General features: G+C 33.2%; 1 protein-coding gene across 50 annotated transcripts in view; it reads left to right on the top strand.

The window, feature by feature from the left end:
- Positions 1-12,268, top strand: part of LOC106869047 (MAGUK p55 subfamily member 7) — an 850,742-nt gene that overhangs the window by 767,087 nt on the left and 71,387 nt on the right. The gene's annotated exons all lie outside the window — the stretch shown is intronic.

Raw genomic sequence — 12,268 nt, 5'->3', positions numbered from 1 at the left:
CAATAAGTCTTAAATCTTCTTTGGGTTGTGGCCATTTGTTATTCACAGCAACATCCATTCATGCACCAGTTGAATAGAGATGCCTTTCGAGATATTTTAAAAGTGTGTAAACTACTTCATTAGTGCATTTATTCTAACATTCTAAACATTTGATAGTTTATGTTCATATTTAGACGATATTTATGTCTGACTGACAACTAATTACACTAAACAAAGAACATTTCCAGAGGAATTGGGGAATGATTATATCAGATTGTCAACTGCTGTCATCAACACCAGTATTAGCAGGAACATAGTTTATTCTTCTTTTTCACACTCACATTCCTTAATGTGAATAGTGAGGTATGCATGTTAATTCGCTTTGTTTGTGTGTCTGTATGTGTATGCACATGGGTGTGTGTGTGTGTGTACACACTCACACATATGTAGAGAGAAACAGAGAGACAAACAGACAGATAGACAATGGACGGATGGATGGACACAGGCTGATAGGACAGACAAACACACAGATAAATAGATAGATTATATATGTGTATATATATCTATATATATATGTTTGCATAAGTATATGCATGTTTATATATCTATATATACATCATATCAACATCATTTTTATGTTTTTTTTATGCTGGTCTGAGATTGATGAGTTTTCAGGATTGAAATCAATTTCTATTTGGAGTGTAAATCACAAGCCACATCTCATTCATGCATTCCATTTTTGTATGCCTTCTATGGCTGGATACCTTTTCAGTCAATCACTTTGAATAAGATACTGGGTATGTTTTATCATGATATTAGTACTAGTGACACCACCTTGTTTCTAGCAAACCTAAAGAGTCATTTCTTTTCTTTGCTGTCTCCATTCATTCATTTACAGCACTAGAATGATGTCCTCTCTTTCCTGTGGCGTCTCCATTCATTCACTCATTTCCACCATAATTGGGTGGGAAGCCTGAGTGAGAGAATGATAGAATATTGGTTTTAAATTTTGGTACAAGCCAGCAATTTTAAGAGCAGGGGTTACATCGACCCCCATCCACTTATTTCTTAAACGCTAGGGTCAATGTAATCAATATACCCACTCCCTCTAAAATTGCTGGCCTTGTGTCAAAATTTGAAACCAATACTCTATCATCATCTCACTGAGGCTTTCCACCCAATAGTGAAGGAAAGAAATGAGGATGGTAGAATATTAAAATGAGAAGCAGTGTGATAGGAGTTTAGGAGTGATATAAGAGAGAGAAATAGAAGAGAGAGTAAGGAATGCTAGACAGTTACATATCAATTGTTGGTACAGAAATTGGACTGAAGCAACATAACTGAGAGGGTAATAAAAAAGAAAATGATGAAAAAGAATCAGAGTAAGGGGATGGTGAGGAAAACTGGAGTGATAGGAAGGAGATAGAGCAATGAATAATAGGAGGGAGTTGAGACAAACAGACAGACTAAGACAGCTACATGAAAATCATTGGCAGGGAGATTCGATAGAAACTGCATGAGGGTTGAAGAGAGAGGGGAAAAGAAACCGTGTGAAAGAAGAAGGAATATCAGAAATAAAAGAGAGTGATGGAGAACAATGATTAGTGATAGAAGTAATGAAAGTGATGAATGCCAGTTATGAATGATAAGGGAGTGAATGATGTCTGGTGATAAAGAAAGGTGACAGGAAGAGGAGGATTTAATATGGATATAACTAATGCAATACACAGGTAGTTTGATTGGAAAGAGAATGAGTGATAGTAGAGGAGTCTATTGATAGGAAAGAAGTTGAGTGATAAATAAGAGAGTAATGAAGAGAAGAGAGAGAGAGAGCAGTAGATGGAGAGTTAATATAAACAATTTTGGGGAGGAGATCCCTAAGCATAAATATCATTCCTCTAACTTACCTTCAACACTCTGTACACCTTTCTATGTTTGTTTGGGTTTGAAATGTGTTCTACAGCATTATGTTTAACCACATTTTATGGTAGTTTGTCATCTCTTCAGGAGGATCAGCTTCTTGAGATCGATTTTCACCACTTCACCCCATGCCTTCTTTAGTCTCCCTTTGCAACAGATTTTATGTACTTTTAAGAATAGGTACTTCTTTACACTACTGTTGTCCTCCATATAAATCGCTTGTTTGAACCATGGTTGTCTTCTCTCACATATTACACCCAAGTCACCTTTAATCCAGTTTTTCTTCCAACACATTTGTGTTCCATCATTCATGCACATTAACATTAGATATTCAATCCAGCAGTGTATACTCACTTCATTTCTTTCTGGAATTCTCTGCATTCAATGCCCACAACTTACTGCCATGCAACATTGCACATTATACAGAAATTTGCTCTTCTCTCTGAGGGAGAAACCCTTTACTGCTCACTGACTTTTTCTAGAAAATATGATTTCAGAACACACACCTCCTCTCTAACTAAGTGTCCTAAAAAACAAAAAAAAAAATGCTTTCAGCTACTTCCAGGAAGCCTTCCAAACATCTGAAGAAACTTATTTCACATGTACTCCTACTGCTCACTATTCCTATACATCTTCCACTTATAAAAGTCTATGTTCCCTGTCATCCTGTTTGCTATGCCATTTAAATTTTAATGTGTTAATAATCTATAAACACTTTATGGGATTCCTACCAATTTCTGCCTTGCATATTGAGCATGGTCACTTTCATGACAACATAGAATCATGGAGCACTAGTATTACTTTTGAAACCACAATAGTCAAGTTGATGCAGCTAATGATGCCATTTTAAAACAATGTCAGCTATTCCAAGTCATCATCTCAAAAGAAATGTTATTAATGTTGATAATAGTTCTTTCAGACATATCCTCAATTATTAAAACAGGTACTTTCAATAACCATGATCATGATACCGGAATAGCATAGGCAATTAATATTATCAATGATTTCAAGAATTTGCAGAAGGAATTTATTACAATACATACAAGTTAGCTGATGCAAACAAGATGCAACTCAATGTTGGAAAGCTTCAATCATTTTCCTGTCAACACATTGTAACCTCAATACACAATGGCAGCAGAATTTGTAATATCAAAATCAGAATCTGTTTAACTTCTGAAAATCATAGTAAATAATCACCTGGAAATTGTAATAATTAGTGACACCTCTTTTAATAATGTTAGTACTAAAATGATTTCACCATTCAGATGTCGAGCAAGAAAGATACTAATAACACTGAAAATAAGAGACAATAAATTCAGCTGTCCAGATTATTGTTTACAGCCATGTCATCTCATAGTGTCGCTGTGCAGCTGCTGAATTATTAGAAGCAGATGAAAACTTAAGAGTCTGAGTACAAGACAGAGGATGTGTGGATGAATAGAATAGGAGTATGATAACAGAAACAGAGTGAGTGGAGTGAGGGGTGAAAGAGCAGGAGGGAGAGGAAATGTTGACTGTTCGAACAGAAAAAGCAATGGTCAGGTGTTATGAGTACGTAATGATGACGGAGGAGAGATTAAGTTCAAGTAGCCCCAGTGCCATCCCTCGTTACACAGGCAGCTTAGTAGAGAGACAGACAGACAGAGAAATGTCCAATGACAACCCAACATGAACAATATGATACAGTGAATAGGAAAGATTCACTGGTATCTTTAATTATACAAGAAGCATAATGCAGTGAATAAAATAGGGGGGGGGGGTGATTGAGAGATGAGAGGATATCAAAAAAGTGGGGACAGCTGGCACATGTAGACCCTCAGATTGAAAACAAAAATAATCGCAGCTGGAAGGATTTGCTAAATCGGGGTTGATCTGGAGCTAAGCAACATCAGCAATACTTCTTTCTGACTAAACTTATGCAACCCAGTCACTTAAGGATGTTAGATAGCCAAGTTAGTTATCCAGTTATACATCACCTAGTTGGCTGTCATCCAAGCTGCCATTGAATCAACACACTGTACCACATGAATGGCTGAATGGAAAGAGCAGCTAACATATCAAGTAATGGACTGATAAGAGAAGAAAAACATAAGCTTCTTATGTTTTTATGGTATGTCATAGTCATAATTTCATTTTGATGTTAGTTATAGATTAAATGAATTAAAGAACCATATTCAGAAAAATAAAAATGAAAATATTATTGGGCCATTATTGACAGGGACATATATACAAGTTTGATATATGCATGTGCGCTTACATTTATGTTTGTGTGCATGTGAACATTAGATATTCATATATGTGTGAATGCGTTTAAGTGAATGTTGTGTGCGTGCGTGTGTGTGTTTGTGTGTGTGTGTGTGTGTGTGCATGCATGTGTGTGTGTAAAAACATTTACTAACTTATGATGAATATTACATCAAGATTTCAAAGAGTACTTTTCAAAAATGGACATTGAAAGAAAATATAAAAAACTTTACATTTGTGGTTCATAAAAAGAATAAATGTTTAAATTCTAGACAAAGTAGACAAGTCTGAGAATTTGATACAAACAAGTATATTTATACATATATAAAGCTACATTGAACCAAGTTCTTTATGCCACATATATATAACTTATGTCAGCACAGAAAAATTGATGTGAATTTATGGTGATAGAGGTAGCTGTGGTGCTGATGGCAATGATGTATAGAGTAGTGTAGTTAGACACTTTTCCTTTTTTGTGGGTAAAACACTAAAAAACTCAATAGACACTGGCAGAAAGTTTCATAGAGTGTAGCATATGTGTGTGTGTGTGTATGTATATATATATATATATATATATATATATATATATATATATATATATATATATATATATATATATATATATATATATATATATATATATATATATATATATATATGTGTGTGTGTGTGTATGAATGAATATATGTATATATAAATATAAGCATATACACATGTGTATGTATGTACATATATATAAGCATAAACATGTGTATGTATGTATATGTATACACACAGAGAGGCCTAAGTAGTTAAAAAACTTGCTTTGTAACTACATGGTTTCAGGTTCAGGCCCACTGCGTGGCACCTTGGGCAAGTGTCTTCTACTGTAGCCCTGGGCCAACCAATGCCTTGTGAGTGGATTTGGTAACTAGAAAGTGTGTGGAAGCATGTTGTATATGTGTAGTGTGTGCATGAGTGCGTTTTTGTGTTATCTTTCCCCTACCATTTGGTTTGTTTATCTCCCTATAACTTAGCAGTTTGGCAAAAGCAACTGGTAGAATAAGTATCAGTTTTAAAAAGAAAAATACCAGAGTCAATTTGTTCAACTAAAGCTTGCAAGGCAGTGCCCCAGCATGGTCGCAGTCCAATGACTGGAGTATGTAAAAGAAGATACACACACACACACACACACACTTCCCATGTATCCCATAGTTGCTGGACAATTTTCACATTAAAATGCCTTTATGTCCAATTTTTTGTTCCATGTCAGACCATATCTTCCCCAATAGATAAGCCTCTTGATAAGGACAGATTTTTGCATTATTTGGGGCAATGTATCAATAAACTAGGTTTTTGTTTTTGCTTGTTGCTGATGCTTTATGAGGGTCTTTCGACTCTGTCATCTTAATGAAATTCCTTACATACATGCACACTGACAGGCACACATGCAACATGAGTGATATTTATATACAGAGAGTGAGAGAGAATGTGATGAGTATATATACAGAGAGGGAGAGAGAGTGAAAGTTTACAATGAGAAAAGCATAAACAAAAGAGATATACAAATATATAGAGAGATCTTTCTTTTCCATTGCTGTCATAGATTTTGAAAATCAAAACTATGCACTCTTTTAATAATGAATATATATATGCACTCGTTTGGAGCCTTTCAGGGCTATACATGTATACAGACATACAGTTTCATTTATATATATATATATATATATATATATGTATGTATATATATATATATATATATATATATATATGTATGTATATATATATATATATATATATATATATATATATATATATACAGGTCACTATTTTTCTATATATCATTAGCAGTGAGATTTAGCTGGCATTTGGTGAGTGGATGCCTGCCACTGATGAAGTGCAGATACGCTAAACTTACATGATCTTGCTGTTCTGCCTCCCATACTAGACGATTCTTGTCTGCAACCAATTGTCTATGGGAGAATCTCTCAAGTCAAATACCAAAGTAATGCTATGTCCTAATAATACATCCATGTTAAACAGGATATAATGACTGCCATTTTATGTGCGTGTGTGTGTGTGTGTGTGTGTGTGATATCAGCAGTGGTCATGAAATAAAATTGTTATGAATATATGTATTTTTAAACAGGGTAATAACATATTTAAAGTACAGATAATAAACATTTGCATGCTATCATTACACACTGTTTGGTTATAACTCTTCATTTATGGGTGGTGTAGTAACTACATGACTTACAGACAAGTTAAAAACTTTCTTTATCGATCAGTTCATACTTGACAGAAGATCGTTAAAGAATATGAGTTACATGGTTAAGCGTGCATTTATATATGCACTGTATATATTTTACATATGATTATATGATACATTTAATGCATAATATATTTATGAAGTAAATATATTATAATGTGTATGTGTCAGTGAAATTCATATCACTTTGCCACCAGAATTTGATAATACTGTGCATTACATGTCTAAGAATATTTGTCACCTGGTTATTGGTATTACTTTGGCAAACAGGAACTATAATATGCATACACACACATATATATGTATGTATTTTGGGTTCAGCCCCACAGTGTAGAACCGTATGCAAATGTTACCACCACATATTTTGTGTAAGTAGCATTTATATAAAATATGAAATGTAATCTGTTACAAACTAGCAAGAAATTAGAACTCTAGAAGCACCATACAGACAAGAATATTTGTCAATATGAATTCACTTGAAATTATAATGACCTGTGTAAGAAGTACATCAAAATTCAGTGTCATTTACCTCTGATAGGGCAAGTTATATAAGGTGTAAGTGAAAAAAGTTAAAATAAATTGATCATCTGATGATGTATAATGATCAGTCTAGAATAAAGGTTGGTTCTCTGTTAGTTCAGCAAAAGATTCAGCATCTAAAAAATTTAGTTTTATCACTTAGTCAGAAGAGAAGGGCAATGCTCATGACCCCTTTTCAAAACCTTTGGGACTGGTGGAAGAGAAGGAGGAAGTTGTCTTCAAATTGATCTGAATGTTTGTAACAGAGTGGATTGGGATGTGTGATGTTCTTAAACCAGGTAATAGATTAAAGCTACAATCTAAGTAGATCAGGGCAACAACTGAACGCAGAATATAAAGAGTTCAAGCCAGTCTTACTTAATTTATTGACCCCAGGAGGATGAAAGGCAAAGTTGCTCTCAGAGGGAATGGAACTCAGAATGCAAGAAATCAAAATAAATACTGCAAAGTATTTCATTTGAGGTTGTAATGATTCTATCAGTTTGTCAAGTAGGATGTAGCAGTAACAATGGCATTGATGATGATGGTGATGATGATGATGATGATCATGATCATGATGACATTGAGGAGGAGTACAAACTGGATAAGCAAAATCATGTGTATGTGTGCATTATATGTGTGTGTAATGAGAAATATTCTACATGACGATTAGAGAATTTACTGAAGTGAAATGCAATGTGCATAGCCTAATCAAGGATAATCTACATGATATGCTACTGTTACAGTTACTCATATTAGAAACACTGGCACGTCATTGCCAATATTCTTTTCTTTAATTACGCCTGTTTTATAGAACTGAAACTAACTACCCATATTCTCACTTCTATTGTTTGGACAATAATTCACACACAAAATTGAAACATGTTTCAGAAATACCTCAAAGCAAATCATGACAACTTTCCAAGAATTAAAGAATAACACTGACTGAATGGCTCTTTTTGAAGTTTAAAATCATTTTCAACAAAACCACTTGAACAATAGTTGAAATGTTCTAATATTTTTTTCCACAAATTATATTTGTATAAAGTTATTTCACATTATTTTTGTTAAAGAAATTTCATTGGATAGGTAGGTGAGAGATATTTTTAATTCAAATTTCTGAAATCATTCCTTGAAGTTTATTTTTCTTGAAATTTTAAAAACAATCATTCCAGCTATATTTTTAATGAAATGCATAGCTTATACGGTATGATTAATTTTGAAAAGAATTAAAAATTTGGAGTGATTTAGTGAAGAAATAACACTTTCATTAAGCTGAAATTGGCAGGTAGGCTAATTACAATATAAGTTTAAAATGAAAAGTGTTCTGGGGCAATTTGATATTAAAAGTAATGTGGCTATAGCCAATTTTCTTTTGTGTATATGTAGCAACTTTTGATTATTGTAAATAAATATAGTATGATAAATTTTAAATATTACTTATGATATTACAATAGGATGACACAGCTGTTTTATATTTGACCAAAACAGTTAATTTTTAGCAGCTGGTTCCATTTAGCTTTAAGTAGGCTTCACAAGGAGAAACCTCACGCTGGAACAGATGAATAATTTGCTACCCTACAGTGTCATATTTTTATTAGGAAAACAATCTATGATAGATGAGTGAGTATATTGATAGGAGAGGGAAGGTTCTTTTACCTGATAAAACACAGATAAAATCGAGCTGTTCACCAGTCTTAGCTAGTAATACACTAATTATTATTACACTGTAAAAGACAGTAGCACATTTATTTATATATTTTTACAAGTTTGGCTAAATAGTTTAAATAACATGATGAACAACTCTCTAGCTAATAATGATGGCAGGACATACATTTTTAAAACATATTCAAGATAATAAGGCAAGTTTTAAGAATTACTTTTCTAAAAGTAATTTTACTCTACAAAGCAATTATGACGAATGAAATTAATTTAAAGAAAAATACTTGGCAGTTGTTCAAAAGTATATCTAGTCAGAAAAGATTTTATTTATCAGTTGTGCTATTGGGTTTTTCAAACTTACAAATAAATACAATATTTAACTGGAGAGCCAAGTAATTTGCAAGAAAAATATTTCCAAGAAAAATATTTCCAAGAATTAGTTTGTTTCCATCTGATTTCACTTCCTTTACCATGAAAAATAAGAATATAATGGGTGGTTGGCAGTATTGGTAATGTCAAATGACATACTTTGTGTTATTTGTCTACATCCATTTGTTTTCTGAGTTCAAATCCTGTTGAGATACACTTTGCTTATCATCCTTCCAATGATACAATAAGTACTAATTGATGAATTTTACACCAGTTCCATTTAATTGACAATATTATTAATGGAGATGTCCCAGCATAGTTACAGCTCAATGACTGAAACCAGTAAAAGAAAAAAATGATTACACATCCATTGATAATTATGAGTAGTCACTAAGAATATTTGGGTATTTGATAATAAATAAATTTAAAAGGTTGTGTGTGTATGTTATATTTAAACCTTTGACTTTTATTTTTTACTTGTTTCAGTCACTGGATTGCAACCATTCTGGGGCACTGCTTGGTAGGGTTCCGTTTAAAAGTTGACCTTAGTACATATTTTTAAAAGTCTGGTACTTATTCTATCAGTCTCTTTTACAAGGCCATTAAGTCATAGGGATGTAAGAAAACCAACACCCGTTTTCAAGAAGCAGCAGGGGACAAATGTAAATACAAAGCCATACATACTCGCACGCAAATATATACATATTCGTACATATATATGTATACATATACATATGTCTGAATGTATGTATACACACACACAGAGCTGCTTTCATACAGTTTTTGTCTACTAAATTCACTCACAAAGCATTGGTCAGCCAAGGGTTACAATAGAAGACACTTAACCAAGGTGCCACACATTGGAACTAAGCTTGAAACCACATTGTTGAAAAGTGAGCTTCTTAACTACACAGCTTTAGAATCTTTCTACTTCTTTTGATTTCACATTGCAACCATTTATTCATATCACATTTAAGCACTGGTAGAACAGTGGTAATATTTTATATAAAATCTGTATTTGTATTTCTTCGTTCTATGTTCAAGTGTTTACCACATACCTTTCATTTTCCTTTTTTATTTTTCTTCAAGATGGAGAGAATAGATAAAACTAGTCTGTATTGAGTATGTTGCAATTACCAATTAAATTTATAGGAAATATGAATCATCTTTACCACACATACAAGCATGTCTGTGTATCTAAGAAGTTTACTTCACAACCATATTGTACCATTTTCAATCACACTGCATGGCAATTTTGGCAGGTATTTTATATCATAGTCTCAGTTTGACAGTGCTAGTTGGTAAACAAACTCTGCCAAAGCACAGGTAATATATGATCAGCTGAAACACTTTATGTATCTATTGGTATTGTTGAGTATTCCTATAACAAAAACAATAAGGAGTAAGCTCAATTTAAAACAAAGTGCTCAATGCATAAAAGTAAAATGCATGTATTTATTTATTTTGTACAAAAATATTCTGTGTGAGAACTTTTTTAATCTGTTCATAGTTACAAGAATGTATACCTTTCTTTTAGAAATATAAGCTTAAAATTCAATAGACACAATCATTATATGGTAAGATTTCCAAATTTTCAGAAAGCAGTTTTAAAAACATAGAAATTCATATCATAAATTTCCTTCAATCCTTACAACTAAAGAGTTTAATTAAGCTTCCTCAAGAAATAGAATTAATTTTAAGACAGATAGACATTTTTTAGAAATAAAAGTAAAAGTATTTCTATTATTATGGACTTCTTTGTTAATCATTTTACCAATAATCACTACACTGTTATTGACATAATGCATTACAGATGTGTTAGCAGTGTTCATTTTTAACAATAATATACTACAGAAGAAACCTATATATCTCAGCTAATATTGTGTGTGTAAGGCAACTGATTACACCAGCACTTGACAACCAGTGTTGGACTATTTACTTCCATGTAAATTAGTGGTTTAAGAAAAAAGTGTCTGATAGAATAAGTACCAGGCTTTGAAATAAAATAAGTACTGAGGTAGAGTCACTCAGCTAGAAATTCTTATGTGTGTGTGTGTGTGTGTTATCTTTATATTTTACTTGTTTCAGTCATTAGATTGGAGCCATACTGGGGTGCCACCTTGAAGAATTTCTAGTCAAATGACTAGAAAGGTACTACACAGTAGGACTGTACCTGTCCCGCCAATCTTATCAATTAGTTTCACACAGGGTATTAAAACCAGATGTTAGATAACAGCATAGTAAAGTAATATCACGTGCTCTTCAGAGATGATAGGAATTGTAAAAAATAATGCCCTTTACAACTTAACTGAGCAGTTATCTAACATACAGTTTTAATAACTAGTTTAAAACAGATTGAGAAGATCAGCTGTAAATGGATTTATAATACTGTATAATTTTTTTTTTTATATACCCACATAGAAATATACAAGTGCATATTTTTCTGACTTATGGATTCTAAGTCAACTCTATATATCATCATCATCATCATTTAACATCCACTTTCCATGCTAGCATGGGTTGGATGATTTGACTGAGGACTGGCGAACCAGATGGCTGCACCAGGCTTCAATCTGATGTGGCAGAGTTTCTACAGCTGGATGCCCTTCCTAGCACCAACCACTCCAAGAGTGTAGTGGGTACTTTTATGTGCCACTGACGCGAGGGCCAGTCAGGCAGTACTGGCAACGACCTCGCTCAAATGTTTTTTCATGTGCCACCGGCACAAGTGTCAGTAAGGCGATGCTGGTAACGATCACACTCGAATGGTGCTTTTTATGTGCCACCAGCACGGAAGCCAGTCAGCTGCTCTGGCAGCGATCACGCTGGATGGTGCTCTTACCACTCCACTGGCATGGGTGCCAGTCATCGAATTTGCAAATTTGATTTGATTTCGGTTATATATATATATATATATATATATATATATTCACTATATTCGCTATTAAAAGAGTTTTATTAAATCAGATAAGTCAATTCTCAAACAGAATTTATTTTTGCCAGCTAATATGATTAATAAATCACTTGTGGTTTTGTAGTAATTGTTTTCTTTATGCTAAGATATACTAGACTGTTGGCCAAGATCTATAGATTTATTCTATAGACATTATAGTAGTGATTCTCAAGAGAGAAGTACAAGGCCTTGTTAAAGGATATGAAATTTTTTGTCCCCATCCATCATTATTTATAAGATAAAATAGAGTTTGCATTCATAAATTTTTTTTTCCTTTGCCAAGGTATTTGAAAAGTTAAACGGTCCACAACAATTTCAATTTTTTTTAAACATTGCAATTTGTCTGCTCTCTTTTAAATCATTGCAGCTCTACC

This window comes from Octopus bimaculoides, chromosome 10 (assembly GCF_046866305.1).
Source record: "Octopus bimaculoides isolate indiv1 chromosome 10, ASM4686630v1, whole genome shotgun sequence".
NCBI lineage: Eukaryota > Metazoa > Mollusca > Cephalopoda > Octopoda > Octopodidae > Octopus > Octopus bimaculoides.
The sequence above is the reverse complement of the archived record's forward strand: the minus strand, read 5'-3'. Positions and strand labels throughout refer to the sequence as shown.